General features: G+C 38.3%; 1 long non-coding RNA gene across 3 annotated transcripts in view; it reads left to right on the forward strand.

Annotated features, from left to right (window-relative positions):
- The first annotated feature begins 3,446 nt into the window (after positions 1-3,446).
- Positions 3,447-19,014, forward strand: part of LOC109026894 (uncharacterized) — a 124,117-nt gene continuing 108,549 nt past the window's right edge. For 2 of the 3 annotated variants that reach the window (XR_010133936.1, XR_002005947.3), the window contains exons 1-3: positions 3,762-3,886; positions 6,639-6,768; positions 11,806-11,952. This is a non-coding gene — a long non-coding RNA (uncharacterized lncRNA). Of the gene's footprint in view, positions 3,589-3,761; positions 3,887-6,638; positions 6,769-11,805; positions 11,953-19,014 lie in introns of those variants that run through there. The other variant, XR_008679688.2, reaches the window with a different exon arrangement.

Below are 19,014 nucleotides of genomic sequence, written 5' to 3' on the forward strand. Positions count from 1 at the left end.
ATCCCTGTGTCCCTGGTGTGAAACCCACTTGATCATGGTGGATTATCTTTTTGATATGTTATTGGATTTGGTGAGCTAGTATTTTATTAAGGATTTTAGCATCTATGTTCATCAGGGAAATTGGTCTGTAGTTTTATTTTTTGGTTATGTTTTTTCCTGGTTTTGGTATTAGGGTTATACTAGCTTCATAGAATGATTTAGGTAGGGTTCCTTCTGTCTTTATCTTGTGGCATAGTGTCAATAGGATTGGTACCAATTCTTTGAATGTCTGGTAGAATTCTGCTGTTAATCCATCTGGGTCTGGACTTTTTTATGTTGGTAATTTTTTTATTACCATTTAATCTCACTGCTTGTTATTGGTCTGTTCAGAGAATCTGCTTCTTCCTGACTTAAGCTACGACAGTTGTATCTTTCCAGGAATTATCCATCTCCTCTAGGATTTCTAGTTTATGCACATAAGGGTTGAATGATGTTTTGTATTTCTGTGGTGTCAGTTGTAATATCTCTCATTTCATTTCTAATTGAGCTTATTTGAAGTTTCTCTCTTTTCTTGGTTAATCTTGCTAATGGCCTATCAATTTTATTTATCTTTTCAAAGAACCAGCTTTTTGTTTCACTTTTGTATTTCTGTTTGTTTGTTTCAATTTCATTTAGTTCTGCTCTGATCTTAGTTATTTCCTTTATTCTGCTGGGTTTGGGTTTGGTTTGTTCTTGTTTCTTTAGTTCCTTGAGGTATGACTTTAGATTGTCTGTGCTCCTTCAGACTTTTTGATGAAGATGTTTCGGGCTATGAACTTTCCCCTTAGTACCACCTTTTCTGTATCACAGAGGTTTTGATAGGTTGTGTCGCCATGGTCATTCAATTCAAAGAATTTTTAAATTTCCCTCCTGATTTCGTTTTTGACCCAATGATCAGAAGCAGGTTACTTAATTTCCATGTATTTGCATGGTCTTGAAGGTTCCTTTTGTAGTTGATTCTCAGTTTTATTCCACTGTGGTCTGACAGAGTGCTTGATATAATTTTAATTTTCTCAAATTTATTGAGGCTTGTTTTGCGGCCTCTCATATGATCTACCTTGGAGAAAGTTCCATGTGCTGTTGAATAGAATGTATATTCTGCAGTTGTTCAGTAGAATGTTCTGTAAATATCTGTTAAGTCCATTTATTCCAGGGTATAGTTTAAATCCACTGTTTCTTTGTTGACTTTGTGTCCTGATGACCTGTCTAGTGGTGTCAGTGTAGTATTGAAGTCCCCCACTATTATTGTGTTGCCGTCTATCTCATTTTTAGGTCTATTATTAATTGTTTTATACATTTGGGAGTGCCAGTGTTAGGTGCATATATATTAAGGGTTGTGATATTTTCCTGTTGGACAAGGCCTTTTATCATTACATAATGACCCTTTGTCTTTTTTAACTGTTGTTGCTTTAAACTTTGTTTTGTCTGATAAAAGAATAGCTACTCCTGCTAGTTTTTGGTGTCCATTTGCATGGAATGTCTTTTTCCATCCCTTTATCTTAAGTTTATGTGAGTCCTTATGTGTTAGATGTGTCTCTTGGAGGAAGCAGATGGTTGGTTGGTGAATTCTTTTCCATTCTGCAATCTGTGTCTTTTAAGTGGAGCATTCAGGCCATTTACATTCAACATTGGTATTGAGATGTGAAGTACCGTTCCATTCATCATGCTATTTGTTGCCCATATACCTTGGTTTCTTGTTTTTGGGGGGTTTTATTAATTGTATTTTTGTTTTATAGGTCCTGTGAGATTTATGCTTTAAAGAAGATCTGTTTTGGCGTGTTTCCAGGATTTGTTTTAAGATTTAGAGTTCCTTTTAGGAGTTCTTGTAGTGCTGGCTTGGTAGTGGCGAATTCTCTCAGCATTTGTTTGTCTGAGAAAGACTATATCTTTCCTTCGTTTATGAAGTTTAGTTTCACTTGGTACAAAATTCTTGGCTGAGAATTGTTTCGTTTGAGGAGGCTGAAGATAGGGCCCCAATTCCTTCTAGCTAGTAAGGTTTCTGCTGAGAAATCTGCTGTTAAACTGATAGGTTTTCCTTTATAGGTTATTGGGTGTTTTTGCCTGACAGCTCTTAAGATTCTTTTTTTCATCTTACCTTTAGATAACCTGACGACAATGTGCCTAGGTGATGATCTTTTTGTGATGAATTTCCAGGTGTTGAGCTTCCTGTATTTGGATGTCTAGTTCTCTAACTAGGCCAGGGAAACTTTCCTCAATTATTCCCCGAATGTATTTTCCAAACTTTTAGATTTCTCATCTTTCTCAGGAACACTGATTATTCTTAGGTTTGGTCATTTAAAATATTCCCAGATTTCTTGGAGGTCTTGTTCATATTTTCTTATTCTTTTTCCTTTGTCTTTGTTGAATTGGGTTACTTTGAAAACCTTGTCTTCAAGCTCTGAAGTTCTTTCTTCTGCTTATTCATTTCTATTGCTGAGACTTTCCAGAGCATTTTGCATTTCTGTAAGTGCGTCCATTGTTTCCTGAAATTTTGATTGTTTTTTATTTATGCTATCTATTTCATTGACTATTTCTCCCTTCACTTCTTGTATCATTTTATGGATTTCCTTACATTGGGCTTCCCCTTTCTCTGGTGCCTTCCTGATTTGCTTAATAACTAACCTTCTGAATTTTTTTTCAGGTAGAGCAGGGATTTCTTCTTGGTTTGGATCCATTGCTGGTAAGCTAGTGTCATTTTTGGGTGGTGGTAAAGAACCCTGTTTTTTCATATTACCAGAGCTGATTTTCTGGCTCCTTCTCATTTGGGGAGGCTTTGTCAGGGGGAAGGTCTAGGGCTCAAGGTTCCTTTCGTCCCACAGGGTGTTTCCTTGATGTAGTGCTCTTCCCCTTTTCCTAGAGATGTGGCTTCCTGAGAGCCAAGCTGTAGAGATTGTTATCTCTCTACTGGATCTAGCCTCCCAGCAAGTCTACCAGGCTCTGGGCTGGTACTGGAGGTTGTCTGCACAGAGTCCTGTGATGTGAAACACCTGTGGGTCTCTCAGCCATGGATCCTGGCACTTGCTCCAGGTGGATGTGGCAGGGGGTATAATGGACTCTGTGAGGGTCCTTAGTTTTGATTAGTGGACTATTTTTGTGCTGGTTGGCCTCCTGCCAGGAGGTGGCACTTTCAAGAGAGCATCAGCTGTGGTAGTACGGGAGAAAGGGGCAGTGGGCAGGGCCCTAGAACTCCCAAGAGCATATGCCCTTTGTCTTCAATTACCAGGGTGGTGAGGGAAGGACCATTAGGTGGCGCCAGGACTAGGCGTGTCTGAGCTCAGACTCTACTTGGGTGGGTCTTGCTGCAGTTGCTGTGGAGGATGGAGGTGTGGTTCCTAGGTCAATAGAGTTATGTTCTTAGGAGGATTATGACTGCCTCTGCAGTGTCATGCAGGTTGTCAGGGAAGTGGGGGAAAAGCTGGCAGTCACAGGCCTCACCCAACCCAGCTCCCAAGCAACCCAAAGGGCCAGTCTCACTCCCACCATGCCCACCCCCACAAAAGCACCAAGTCTGTTTCCAGGTAGTGGGCAAACAGGAAGTTACCCCAGGCTACACACCTCCCAGCTGCAAAAGTAAGTAGGGCATTCCTTCTTCCCCTGCCTGTGGAGTCTGTACACCAGATTCACCCCCTCCCCAGAGTTCTGGCCAGGAGACTTCTCAATTGGTTCAAATTGTTACAAAGTTCAGCTGGAGGTTTCCTTCTCCCTGTGGCCTTTTCCCAGGGCCTCTGTCAGCCCTCCTCAAGGACACCTGTGAGGCGAGGCAGAAAGGGCCTTCTAGGGGATCCAGCAAGCCCGCAGGGATTTTCCTGCTGCTTCCTGTACCCCTGTATTTCTCTCAGTTCTCTAAACTGACCCAGCTCCAAGTAAGGTAAGAATCTTCTCCTGTAATCTAGACCTTCAGGGTTCCCAGTGGGGGTGTGTGTTTGGGGGCAGACGATCTCCCTTTCCCACTTCCACAGTTTGGGCACTCACAGTATTTGGGGTGTTTCCTGGGTCCTTTAGGAGCAGTCGGCTTCCTTCAGAGGCTCTGTAGGTTCTCTTGGCTTTCCTAACGTATTCCTGCAATCGTTCTGAAGCAAAAGTTCATGATGTGAGCCTCCACACACTGTTTTGTCCGTTCAAGTGGCTGCAATCTAGTCCTGCCTCCTGTTTGCCATAATCTCCAGCTGTATCTCAAAACTTTTCATATAGTGTTATAAAGAGTTTTTAATGTTCAAAAAAAACTTAATCAAAGTTGAAAGACAAATGACATATTGAGAAAAAAATCTTCAACCAATATAGTAAAGGATACATTTCTTCAATATATAAAGCGATTTCATAAATCTATAACGAAAAACACCAAGGACCCAATTTTTAACATGGGTGAAAGATATGAGCAAACCTTTCTCTCTCTCTCTCTCACTCTCTCTCTGTCTGTCTTTCACACACACACGTGCGTGCACACGCATGCATATGTATAAATATGCATAATTAAAGATATATAAATTAAAATAAGAGTAATACACCTTTTAACCTATCTGACAAAGACTTAACATTTTCTAATACACACTGTTAGTGAAGGAATAAACAAATAGCCATTCATATATTGTTGATTAGAGTATAAATTATTAGACATCTTAGAAGTCAATTTGTTACTATCAAATTTGCAAATACAATTGATTCTCATTCTCAGTACTTATGATCTGTAAAGTCTCCAGAAACATTGAATTGGCAAATATTAAATCATTGCTCCTAGCAGAAATACTGAATAAATCGCCCCTAGGGCTAGATTTCTGCTAGTGTCTGGTCACCACCATTTTATCAACTCACTGGTCAATATACAGCCTTCTTTTACATGTGTTTCTGTTTAAAGCACCTTATTGAATATACGTTGTTGACTCATTAACACTGAACTCATGGCCAACAGGAGTGGAACTCATGCCTGAACTAAGTTTATCTAATGCATCTATTTTCTCCACAAGGCACATCAGAGACTTCCTATGACTGGGAACACTAGGCCACACTCTACCACTATGCTTGGGGCCACTTTAAACAGTAAAATCACCTCCAAAACACAAAAATGAGGAAAACATGGCACTAAATAGACCCTGAAAAGGACTCTTGTTTCCAGTATAAGAGCTGGAACAAGAAGGTAGAGCAAGCCCAGCTGCAAACAAGCACATCGAGCAACTCAAATATGTTGCTGCTCTGTGCATATCCACAGATGACCTTGACAGCACAGCAAGTATTGGCTTGTATCCATTAATTTATGGTAAATTTCTGTTAGAACATCCACACTTTAAGACTACAAAGTGGGACCAAGGGCCCAGGGTGGGGAGCTCACTTTCCATTCTTCTGCACTGTTTGGATTAAAAGAATAATCTAATGGGAACTGAATTGTTGACATGGCATTTGCGCAACACAACAACTCTATGCTCTCCTTGGCCGAAAAGAGAACTAAGAACAGAACTTTCCCATGATTAAAAGATTGCAAAGAAGGGGAGAAAGCAGAAAATTTGAGTAAGCAGGAAATGAAGGAGGAAAATCAAGTGTTTGCAGAAGCCAGGTGAATTAACTGCGTCATGTGATGCTGCTAAGTCAAATAAAATACAGAGTGAAAATTAACCACAGGATTTAGCAATGTGGAAGTTACGGATGCCTTTATTGAGATCAGTTTTAGTGGAGTGATGGAAACAAGAAAACCTGGATTGTAGTAAGATTAAGGGAGAATGGAAGGAGAACTGGAAAGAATAAAAATAGGCAATGCTTTCAATTTGCCAAGAAAAGCAAAGAAATGGTGTGGCAGTAACAGGGAAAGTGAAATCAAGAAAAGAGTTTTATTCAGATGTGAGGAATAATATGTTTATAAGCCAATGAGAATGATCCATAAAGAGAAAAATAAAAATTGTGTGAGAGTAGGCAGAATGTCTAGAACAACTAAATAAAGACCAGTGACACAATAAACAAGTAACTACCAAGCCTTAAAACAATTTGGTGTCTAATTTTTGCTTGTTCTTCTCCTAGCACAGTCCTTTAGGAAGACCACAGAATTGAGGAGACAGGATCATTACCTCGAATCTGAGGAATATGAAACTGTTTCCTGATGGAGCAAGAGCACAGTCCAACAGAAAAAACTAGAAATATATTCTGTAACAAGCTTAATAAGATGCAAACAAGGACATTAAAAATATGTTAGGCTCTTTCCAATTACGATGACAGAGATACGTGAATTTACCTGAATAGGTATGATTTATTTTAAGGACAAGAGAAAGAAGATGAGACAGAAAACATTTTCAAAGGGTACACAGCTGGACTGTTGGAAAACTGAAATTTTTTTTAAGATCACAGAAGTTGTAGTGTCTTATCCATCCATTCTCATCCTCTGCTTAGTACTTCCACTATGGCACATCTGTGGCAGCTTATCTCCTGTCTGTTTCCCCTATACTGTGTCTACTTCCCCTGCCATGGTTAATATCCTCTCTCCAGTTTCCTTCTTGCTATGACATGAGGCATCCTTATTCCTTTCCTTCTGGGAGTTCCCTTTACCCAGCCCCTTAAATGCATGTGTGTGTCTATGAGTGTGTGCCATTCAGACTTTTAAAGTGCAATTGAGTAATCCTTACATGACTCCTTTTATCAAGCCCTTGAACCTGCTTGCCTCAGTAACCATGGCAAGTCCAGATGGCTGCCTTAGGATCAGATGTAAACCTTGGAGAAACCAGCTGTGGCCAGTATGTCAAGTTTAAGCAGACAAACGAAGGTGACCTGTGGGTAAGAAAATGTATATGGACTGTTCTTTAAGTAAGGTTGTGGGTATGACAGCTTGGGATTGTTGGAGAGAGTTAGACACTAACAATGTCACATGGAGAATTACTGCTAGGAAGAGCAGGGGAAAGAAAGCAGTCAAAATTCTCCTTAGGCTGACTCTGGCACACTGCCTAAGAGTTAGCCCTGCTCTGGAAGGAACAGAAAAAAAAAGAAAAGAAAAAAGAAAGTCTCCTTCACTATAACAAGCAATGGAAGACTCACATTTATTAATAGAGAAAATAGTTGTATATAATACTCTCTTTTAAAAGTAGAATGATTTCATAAGTCTCACGAAGGCCTGCTTTGTACAAATTGGTGGTAACAAGCTCTAGACTGCTATTTTTTTAAATCATTTTGTGTGTATGCATTTTTCATAAGCAATCTGAATTTTGGAAATTTGGAAGATATACATACATGTCGCAATAGTGGTGGTTCACAGTTCATCAAGAATACATCTACTAAGTATGATTGAACCCTTTTCAGATTTTAAGACCCCTGGAACCAGCCCCAGGGAGTAGATCCAAGGTGGCGTATCCTCAGGAAGAGAAAAAATAATACTCCAATCTGCCCTTTGGAGAAAAGAGAAAGCTAAGAAAGAGGCTACAGACAAAAAAGTTACAACACAGGTAGAAAAAAAAATTAGAGAATCTAGAGAGAGAAACAATGATAAAAATGTAGGGCAAGATAAGAAAATAAAATGAAAGGGGCAGAAACTGAAAAAGAGAGTACATTAATAACCTATTCAGAAAATATTTAAAATCCTGATAATAGCTCATGAGGGGAAAGCATTTGCATAGACCTCTTAGTAAAGTATGAAGTAAAATAATTTTTGTAAGGAAAATTTGGAAGCACCTGTCAAAAATTTAAATTATATTTGCATACATCCAAAACTTTCAGAACTCTCCATGAGTGAAGATTAGAATGGGTTGCAAATGTGGAAAAAGTAGAATGTGTGATTTAAACAATACAGAACTTTCTGTCTTTCTCATCTACTGGTCTGGAGGTAAGAAAGCCAAGACTGCCCTGGTGGTTCTGGCCCATGATGTCCTGAAAGATCTAGGTCATTATCAGCTCTTCCCTAAGATACAACTCTCATGCTTATGGTCCAAGGAACTACTCACATTTCAGGCAGCAGGACAGAGGAACAAATGAAGAAAAGAGGAGCAGAGTGCACGTGCCATTTGTCTCTGAAAAAAAAATTTCTTGAAATTGGTACAAAATACTTCCGTTAGCAATCCACTGTCCATAATTTAGTTATGTGGCCATAAAAAGATACAAAGCAGGCTGGGAAATGAAGTCTTCATTCTGGACAACTATATGCCCCACTAAAAGTTCTAAAAGAGTAGAAAAGGGGGAAAAATATTAGGAACAGCCAGCTATCTCTGCCTCAAGCTGTTTCCTACAGAATTATACATACCGAGTGCCAACATTCATGTTCAAGCATATTTACTATGTGGGATAGGGAATGTTTGCTTCCTATTCTGTGTGCTCCTGCAATGTTTGTGTATGATAAAATAAATACTTATTACTTCCACAGTTTTTAAAATAATCAATTAAGTAAATAATTTTAAAATAAATAATACTTTATTAATAAATCATTTTATTTTTATTTTTAATACTTATTGAAAATTTTTAAATTTAGTAGTCTAACGCTCTCTGGAATTTTAGTGATCAGGCATCATCAACTTTTTGCTCAATCTTCTTTGTGGGGATTGTCCAATCTTATTCATGCTACTAGATTACATTTATATCATTAACCCACTCAGAAGACTGAATGGATGGACTTAAAAATAATAATGATATAGCTGTAAAATTAATTTACTTCATTTTAGCAAGTTCAAATGCTTTAAATTTAATGTATAAACTAAATTCTAAAATACAAGAAATGAAAATAGGTTTAGCTTTAAACCTACTTTCTGCTTAAAATAGTTGTAGTGGCATGAAGATACAAATATACCATTAATTTGAACTAAGAATCTCTTTGGGAAACAGAACTCAAAAACATTTGTAGCAATCCTTCAAGTCATGACTTTATGTAGCTTTGTAAAGAGCTTTGTTTTCTATCCAAGCAAATGAAACCATTACAGCTGACCCTTGAACAACAGGGATTTGAACTGCATGGGTCCACTTATGCATGAATTTTTAAAATAAATATATTGGAAAAATTTTTGGAGATGTGTGACAATTTGAAAAAACTTGCAGATGAACCATGTAGTCAAAAGTATCAAAAAAAAGTTAACTATGTTGTGAATGCATAAAATATATGTAAATAGTAGTCTATTTTATCATTTACTACCATAAAATATATACAAATGTATTACAGAAAGTTAAAATGTATCAAAACTAATGCACAGAAACATTTACATACCATACATGGCCCCATTCGTTGTAGTGAGAAATGTAAACAAATGTAAAGCTGCAGTATTCAATCATAACTGCATAAAATTAACTATAGTACATACTACATATACTACTGTCATAATTTTGTAGCCATCTTCAGTTGCTGCTACGGTGAGTTCAAGTGTCGTGAGGATCCGCTTAAAGTGCAGTGTGACACTGATATCTCCAAATGAGCAGTTTGTCTCTCTGGTAAATTGCTGTCACAGTAAAAAGCGATCTCTTGTGGTTCTCACATATTTTTCATCATGTTTAGTGCAATACTATAAACGTTGAATAACACCATCAAACCCATACAAAGTGCTACTAGTGATGCTGGAAGTGGTCCCAAGAAACAGAGAAAAGTCATGACATTACAAGAAAAGGTTGAATCACTTGATGTGTATTGTAGATTGAGGTCTGCAGCTGCAGTTGCCCACCATTTCAGACAAAGGAGTCAACTTGTAAGCAGATGACATAAACTTATGGGATCAATAAAAGCAGTATAGTACTGGAAATGTATTTTTATCTTCTCTATGATTTTCTTTTCTCTAGTTTACTTTATTCTAAGAATACAGTATATAATACATGTAACATAAAAATATGTGTTAATTGACTGTTTCTGTTGTTGGTAAAACTGCTAGTCAACAGTAGGCTATTAGTAGTTAAGTTTTGGGGGAGTCAAAAGTTATACGCAGATTTTCAACTGTGTGGGAGTTAGCACCCATAACCCTCCCCTCCATCCGCCATTGTTCAAGAGCAGACTGTAATAGCTAAATTCATATGAATTAAGAACATACTAATCAACACTTCACAAAAATTATTTACTGAGGTGAAGCAGAATAGTTGTTATGCCAACCATTATTTAATCTTTCTGATTTAGGTGCTGAATGTAATTAAATAATACCAGTAGTTGGCATTTCATATCATCTTCCTTTGTTCTCCATCAAAGCACTTTATAAATATTTATTTCTACAATATCATTATAACTTAAAGTAGTTTATTATTCCTTCTTATTTAGAAAGATGAGGAAACAGGCCCCAAGAGACAGCAAGGTTTCAGAGGTTGTATTGCTTTTTATTCATATCTGGGATAACAATTCCCAGAGCTAGTGACCAAGGTGACTTAATTTACTTTCAAAGACTTCCAATGAAGGAATAGCTTAGAAATTAGAAGGATCTGGCAAAAAGTTCATGATTCTGCAGTCCCCTTATACCCATTAGTATCACATGCCTATTGTTCTCTGTGAAGAGGCATTTCCAAAGAAGGGTCTTTATTACTATGAAGTTATCCCATGGTCCCAGTCATCCTCACTTTGGGGGTTTTAGTAAAATTTCCATTTAAATTATTTTTTATGCATAACTCTCACATACAAAACTTTTCCTTTTGAGGGGAAATACATTAATATATCACTTGATGGATAATTATTTTTACATTTTGTTATACATGTAAAACAAAGAAAGCAGAATAACACTACTTAAGGTAAAGAAGAAAAGTCATTCTCTGCATTTGTCTTGATTGTTTCATAGAGCTTTCATGAAGTACACCAATGTCACCAATCTCTAACATAAATAGTAATGCTTTCCATGCTTAACAAGGGACATAAGTTTTCCCAAAACAGTCAGTGCTTTGGCTGACCTAGAGAGAAAAATTATATCCTTCCTGGTAAAAAAAAATCTAAAAACAGATCTTTAGAGGGATCTACATACAGTCTTATCAGAACATTATTATCTACAGCAGAACTGCTATGAGATGGGCACATCCTGATCCCTGAAGAATAATCTCCTAAAGAACGTATTACAAAACAATGACTTCTGCTGAGAAATTCAATAGCATGCCCTCTGGGATTCACATTTTTTAAATGTGCTCTAGCAAGTTGGAAAAAAGCCTTACAAATCATTGAATACCTTCAACCATAAAAAAATAAAAACAGGACATGATTTAGTGTATCGAATGTATGAACTGTTATTAGAAATGAGATAAAAATTATAATAGAAATTACTGTATTTTCCTTTCTTAACAACAACATGCATGTAGCCTAAGTAATACACAAATGTCATAAATTTGAAATCTGCAGTTATAGACAAGCATTAAAAATTGATGAACCCAAAGCTATTGAAATAAAAAAAATTTAAAGAAAAATATATGGGATGAAAGGCCCCAACTTCTTGTTGAATTTTCAGCTTGATACTTTGGAAAAAAATTAAAATAGTTTGATTAAACCTTAATAGATTCTTACAAGGTTATATCACTAAGTATTTTTTGTTTTGCTTTTTTTGTCTTATAAGTGAACAGATTAGGTTCTTCTTATTTTAAGAGTAAATTTCAAGTCTCAACTTAATAAATAATAAATGTTTGTTAAATGGTGGAAAAGTAAAGATCAAAGAAGTGAAGTAACTTGTCCAAAGTCAGCTAGTTAAAAGGCAGAAAATTCCACATTTGAGCACAGCTCTATATGAAGTTATTTCTGTTTTTAATCCACTATATGAAACTGCTGACAAGGTTTACTTTTCTCAGCAAATAAGTCTGAAGAAATAGCAAAGTCTCCATTTCTCATTTATTGCTGCTCTGTTTCCACCTCCATATTTCTACCCCACAAAGTCAGCCCTTCTTTTCTTTCTTTAGTGGGAATACACATTTTGAAACTGAAAAGAGATGATATTTGGGGATGTACGGAGAACTTGTTGGAGTCTCTGTTGCAGACAATGCTTTATGTGGTTTCAAGCTTGACATACAAAAAAAAAGAAGGAAAGTGGCAGCACCCAAAAAAAGGTATGAAAACATCCAGAAGAAATTTTGAAATAATTTCTATGATAAATTCTTTTTGAAAACTATCTTCAAGACTATTAAGATAATATAAAGAGGTACAAATAAAAATGAGATATTAAATGCAACCCTAAAAAGTATTTGATTCACCCAAAAAGTAGCAGAAGAGGAGGAAGAGAGAAATAAAAAGCAGATGGGACAAATAGAAACCAAACTTGTCAACAATTGTGTTAAATGTAAAAGTACTAATTATTACAATTAAAAGACAGAGACTGTCAGACTGGATAAAAATTCAAGACCCAATTATGTTTTTTATAGTAAGCACAATATCTTTTTTATTGGAATTTTTTTTATTATACTTTAAGTTTTAGGGTACGTGTGCACAACGTGCAGGTTAGTTACATATGTATACATGTGCCATGTTGGTGTGCTGCACCCAGTAACTCGTCATTTAACATTAGGTATATCTCCTAATACTATCCCTCCCCACCCCCCGACCCCACAACAGGCCCTGGTGTGTGATGGTCCCCTTCCTGTGTCCACGGGTTCTCTTTGTTCAATTCCCACCTATGAGTGAGAACATGCGGTGTTTGGTTTTTTGTCCTTGCGATAGTTTGCTGAGAATGATGGTTTCCAGCTTCATCCATGTCCCTACAAAGGACAGGAACTCATCCTTTTTTATGGCTGCATAGTATTCCATGGTGTATATGTGCCACATTTTCTTAATCCAGTCTATCATTGTTGGACATTTGGGTTGGTTCCAAGTCTTTGCTGTTGTGAATAGTGCCACAATAAACATACGGGTGCATGTGTCTTCATATCAGGATGTTTTCTAATCCTTTGGGTATATACCCAGTAATGGGATGGCTGGATCAAATGGTATTTCTAGTTCTAAATTCCTGAGGAATCGCCACACTGAATTCCACAATGGTTGAACTGGTTTACATTCCCACCAACAGTGTAAAAGTGTTCCTATTTCTCCACATCCTCTCCAGCACCTGTTGTTTCCTGACTTTTTAATGATCACCATTCTAACTGCTGTGAGATGGTATCTCATTGTGGTTTTGATTTGCATTTCTCTGATGGCCAGTGATGATGAGCATTTTTTCACGTGTCTTTTGGCTGCATAAATGTCTTCTTTTGAGAAGTGTCTGTTCATGTCCTTTGCCCACTTTTTGATGGGGTTGTTTTTTTCTTGTAAATTTGTTTGAGTTCATTGTAGATTCTGGATATTAGCCCTTTGTCAGATGAATAGATTGCAAAAATTTTCTCCCGTTCTGTAGGTTGCCTGTTGACTCTGATGGCAGTTTCTTTTGCTGTGCAGAAGCTCTTTAATTAGATCCCATTTGTCAATTTTGGCTTTTGTTGCCATTGCTTTTGGTGTTTTAGACATGAAGTCCTTGCCCATGCCTATGTCCTGAATGGTATTGCCTAGGTTTTCTTCTAGGGTTTTTATGGTTTTATGTCTAACATTTAAGTCTTTAACCCATCTTGAATTAATTTTTGTATAAGGTGTAAGGAAGGGATCCAGTTTCAGCTTTCTACATATGGCTAGTCAGTTTTCCCAGCACCATTTATTAAATAGGGAATCCTTTCCCCACATGCTGTTTTTGTCAGGTTTGTCAAAGATCAGATAGCTGTAGATAGGCAGCATTATTTCTGAGGGCTCTCTTCTGTTCCATTGGTCTTTATCTCTGTTTTGGTACCAGTACCATGCTGTTGTGGTAACTGTAGCCTTGTAGTATAGTTTGAAGTCAGGTAGCGTGATGCCTCCAGCTTTGTTCTTTTGGCTTAGGATTGACTTGGCAATGTGGGCTCTTTTTTGGTTCCATATGAACTTTAAAATAGTTTTTTCCAGATCTGTGGAGAAAGTCATTGGTAGCTTGATGGGGATGGCATTGAATGTATAAATTGCCTTGGGCAGTATGGCCATTTTCACAATATTGATTCTTCCTACCCATGAGCATGGAATGTTCTTCCATTTGTTCGTATGCTCTTTTATTTCGTTGAGCAGTGGTTTGTAGTTCTCTTTAAAGAGGTCCTTCATATCCCTTGTAAGTTGGATTCCTAGGTATTTTATTCTCTTTGAAGCAATTGTGAATGGGAGTTCACTCATGATTTGGCTCTCTGTTTGTTCTTGGTGTATAAGAATTCTTGTGATTTTTGCGCATTGATTTTGTATCCTGAGACTTTGCTGAAGTTGCCTATCAGCTTAAGGAGATTTTGGGCTGAGACAATGGGATTTCCTAGATATACAGTCATGTCATCTGCAAACAGGGACAATTTGACTTCCTCTTTTCCTAATTGAATACCCTTTATTTCCTTCTCCTACCTGATTGCCCTGACCAGAACTTCCAACACTATGTTGAATAAGAGTGGTGAGAGAGGACATCCCTGTCTTGTGCCAGTTTTCAAAGGGAATGCTTCCAGTTTTTATCCATTCAGTATATTGGCTGTGGGTTTGTCATAGATAGCTCTTATTATTTTGAGATATGTCCCATCAATACCTAATTTATTGAGAGTTTTTAGCATGAAGGGTTGTTGAATTTTGTCAAAGGCCTTTTCTGCATCTATTGAGATAATCATGTGGTTTTTGTCTTTGGTTCTGTTTATATGCTGGATTACGTTTATTGATTTGTGTATGTTGAACCAGCCTTGCATCCCAGGGATGAAGCCAACTTGATCATGGTGGATAAGCTTTTTGATGTGCTGCTGGATTAGGTTTGCCAGTATTCTATTGAGGATTTTTGCATCGATGTCCATCAGGGATATTGGTCTGAAATTCTCTTTTTTTCTTGTATCTCTGTCAGGCTTTGGTATCAGGAGGTTGCCAGCCTCATAAAATGAGTTAGGGAGGATTCCCTCTTTTTCTGTTGATTGGAATAGTTTCAGAAGGAACGGTACCAGCTCCTCCTTGTACCTCTGGTAGAATTCGGCTGTGAATCTATCTGGTCCTGGACTTTTTTTGGTTGGTAAGCTATTAATTATTGCCTCAATTTCAGAGGCTGTAATTGGTCTATTCAGAGATTCAATTTCTTCCCGGTTTAGTCTTGGGAGGGTGTATGTGTCCAGAAATTTATCCACTTCTTCTAGACTTTCTAGTTTATTTGCATAGAGGTATTTATAGTATTCTCTGATGGTAGTTTGTATTTCTGTGGGATCAGTGGTGATATCCCCTTTATCACTTTTTATTGCCTCTATTTGATTCTTCTCTCTTTTCTTCTTTATTAGTCTTGCTAGTGGTCTATCAATTTTGTTGATCTTTTCAAAAAACGAGCTCCTGGATTCATTGATTTTTTGAAGGGATTTTTATGTCTGTATTTCCTTCAGTTCTGCTCTGATCTTAGTTATTTCTTGCCTTCTGCTGGCTTTTGAATGTGTTTGCTCTTGCTTCTCTAGTTCTTTTAATTGTGATGTTAGGGTGTCAATTTTAGATCTTTCCTGCTTTCTCTTGTGGGCATTTAGTGCTATAAATTCCCCTCCGCACACTGCTTTAAATGTGTCCCAGAGATTCTTGTATGTTGTGTCTTTGTTCTCATTGGTTTCAAAGAACAATTTTATTTCTGCCTTCATTTCGTTATGTACCCAGTAGTCATTCAGGAGCAGGTTGTCCAGTTTCCATGTAGTTGAGTGGTTTTGAGTGGGTTTCTTAATCCTGAGTTCTAGTTTGATTGCACTGTGGTCTGAGAGACAGTTTGTTATAATTTCTGTTCTTTTACATTTGCTGAGGAGAGCTTTACTTCCAACTATGTGGTCAGTTTTGGAATAGGTGTGGTGTGGTGCTGAAAAGAATGTATATTCTGTTGATTTGGGGTGGAGAGTTCTGCAGATGTCTTTTAGGTCTGCTTGGTGCAGAGCTGAGTTCAATTCCTGGGTATCCTTGTTGACTTTCTGTCTTGTCGATCTGTCTAATGTTGACAGTGGGGTGTTAAAGTCTCCCATTATTAATGTGTGGGAGTCTAAGTCTCTTTGTAGGTCTCTAAGGACTTGCTTTATGAATTTGGGTGCTCCTGTATTGGGTGCGTATATATTTAGGTTAGCTCTTCTTGTTGAATTGATCCCTTTACCATTATGTAATGGCCTTCTTTGTCTCTTTTGATCTTTGTTGGTTTAAAGTCTGTTTTATCAGAGACTAGGATTGCAACCCCTGCCTTTTTTTGTTTTCCATTAGCTTGGTAGATCTTCCTCCATCCCTTTATTTTGAGCCTATGTGTGTCTCTGCACATGAGATGGGTTTCCTGAATACAGCACACTGATGGATCTTGACTCTATCCAATTTGCCAGTCTGTGTCTTTTAATTGGAGCATTTAGCCCATTTACATTTAAGGTTAATATTGTTATGTGTGAATTTGATCCTGTCATTGTGATGTTAGCTGGTTATTTTGCTTGTTAGTTGATGCAGTTTCTTCCTAGCCTCGATGGTCTTTACAATTTGGCATGTTTTTGCAGTGGCTGGTACCGGTTGATCATTTCCATGTTTAGTGCTTCCTTCAGGAGCTCTTTTAGGGCAGGTCTGGTGGTGACAAAATCTCTCAGCATTTGCTTGTCTGTAAAGTATTTTATTTCTCCTTCACTTATGAAGCTTAGTTTGGCTGGATATGAAATTCTGGGTTGAAAATTCTTTTATTTAAGAATGTTGAATATTGGCCCCCACTCTCTTCTGGCTTGTAGAGTTTCTGCCGAGAAATCAGCTGTTAGTCTGATGGGATTCCCTTTATGTGTTACCCGACCTTTCTCTCTGGCTGCCCTTAACATTTTTTCCTTCATTTCAACTTTGGTGAATCTGACAATTATGTGTCTTGGAGTTGCTCTTCTCGAGGAGTATCTTTGTGGCATTCTATGTATTTCCTGAATCGGAATGTTGGCCTGCCTTGCTAGATTGGGGAAGTTCTCCTGGATAATATCCTGCAGAGTGTTTTCCAACTTGGTTCCATTCTCCCCGTCACTTTCAGGTACACCAATCAGGCATAGATTTGGTCTTTTCCATAGTCCCATATTTCTTGGAGGCTTCGTTCGTTTCTTTTTATTCTTTTTTCTCTAAACTTCTCTTCTCACTTCATTTCATTCATTTCATCTTCCATCACTGATACCCTTTCTTCCAGTTGATCGCATCGGCTACTGAGGCTTGTGCATTCGACACGTAGTTCTCGTGCCGTGGTTTTCAGCTCCATCAGGTCCTTTAAGGACTTCTCTGCATCTGTTATTCTAGTTAGCCATTCGTCTTAATTTTTTTTCAAGGTTTTTAACTTCTTTGCCATTGGTTAGAACTTCCTCCTTTAGCTCGGAGTAGTTTGATTGTCTGAAGCCTTCTTCTCTCAACTCGTCAAAGTCATTCTCCGCCCAGCTTTGTTCCATTGCTGGTGAGGAGCTGCGTTCCTTTGGAGGAGGAGAAGCACTCTGATTTTTAGAGTTTCCAGTTTTTCTGCTCTGTTTTTTCCCCATCTTTGTGGTTTTATCTACCTTTGATCTTTGATGATGGTGACGTACAGATGGGGTTTTGGTGTGGATGTCCTTTCTGTTTGTTAGTTTTCTTTCTGACAGTCGGGACCCTCAGCTGCAGGTCTGTTGGAGTTTGCTGGAGGTCCACTCCAGACGCTGTTTGCCTGGGTATCAGCAGCAGAGGCTGCAGAAGAGCAGATATTGGTGAACAGCAGATGTTGCTGCCTGATCATTCCTCTGGAAGTTTTGTTTCAGAGGAGTACCCGGCCATGTGAGGTATCATTCTGCCCCTACTAGGGGGTGCCTCCCAGTAGGCTACTCTGGAGTCAGGGACCCACTTGAGGCAGCAGTCTGTCCGTTCTCAGATCTCCAACTGCATGCTGGGAGAACCACTACTCTCTTCAGAGCTGTCAGACAGGGACATTTAAGTCTGCAGAGGATTCTGCTGCCTTTTGTTTGGCTATGCCCTGCCCCCAGAGGTGGAGTCTACAGAGGCAGGCAGGCCTCCTTGAGCTGTGGTGGGCTCCATGCAGTTCGAGCTTCCCAGCCACTTTGTTTACCTACTCAAGCGTCAGCAATGGTGGGCGCCTCTCCCGCAGCCTGACTGCCACCTTGCAGTTTGATCTCAGACTGCTGTGCTAGCAATGAGTGAGGCTCCGTGGGAATAGGACCCTCCAAGCCATGCACAGGATATAATCTCCTGGTGTGCCATTTTCTAAGACCATTGGAAAAGCGCAGTATTAGGGTGGGAGTGACCCGATTTTCCAGGTGCCGTCTGTCACCCCTTTCTTTGACTAGGAAAGGGACTTCCCTGACCCCTTGCGCTTCCCGGGTGAGGCGATGCCTCACCCTGCTTTGACTCATGTTCAGTGCGCTGCACCCACTGTCCTGCACCCACTTTTCGACACTCCCCAGTGAGATGAACCTGGTACCTCAGTTGGAAATGCAGAAATCACTTGTCTTCTGCATCACTCATGCTGGGAGCTGTAGATTGGAGCTGTTCCTGTTCGGCCATCTTGGCTCCACCCCACAATTTCAAAATAAAGATATACATAGGTTGAAATTTTAAAAGGAAAAAAACTATTTACCCTCCCATGACTGTGCATAATAAAGCTAATGTGGCCATATAAATAAGAAGTAAGGACCCAGATGGGTATTTAAGATAAATATTATCAGAGACAGAAAGACCTAACAAAAGGGCGAATTAATCAAAGTAATGCAAAAATACTAAATGTGCTCGTATTTAATATTAAAGCTCCCAAAAATATAAGGCAAAAAAATGGTAAAACTAAAGGAAACCATAGACAAGTTCTCGTTCATAGTTGGAAAATTTAATGTCTCTCTCCTATTAATAGAAAGAACCAGTGAACCAAAGAGAAACCAGTAAAGATATAGAATATCAGAACAATATTACCAATTAAATTGCACTAACTTTTATGGAACACTGCATCCAAGAAGAACAGAATGCACATGAAACAGTCACCAAAATACACCGTGTAATGGGCCACATGACAGGCCTCAGTAAATTTAAAAGGTTTGAAATTATACAGAATATGTCCTCTGATTACAATGGTATTAAATTAGAAATCAATAAGAAACCTAGAAAATCTCCCAAATGTTTGAAACTTA

Source organism: Gorilla gorilla, chromosome 4, assembly GCF_029281585.2.
Source record: "Gorilla gorilla gorilla isolate KB3781 chromosome 4, NHGRI_mGorGor1-v2.1_pri, whole genome shotgun sequence".
NCBI lineage: Eukaryota > Metazoa > Chordata > Mammalia > Primates > Hominidae > Gorilla > Gorilla gorilla.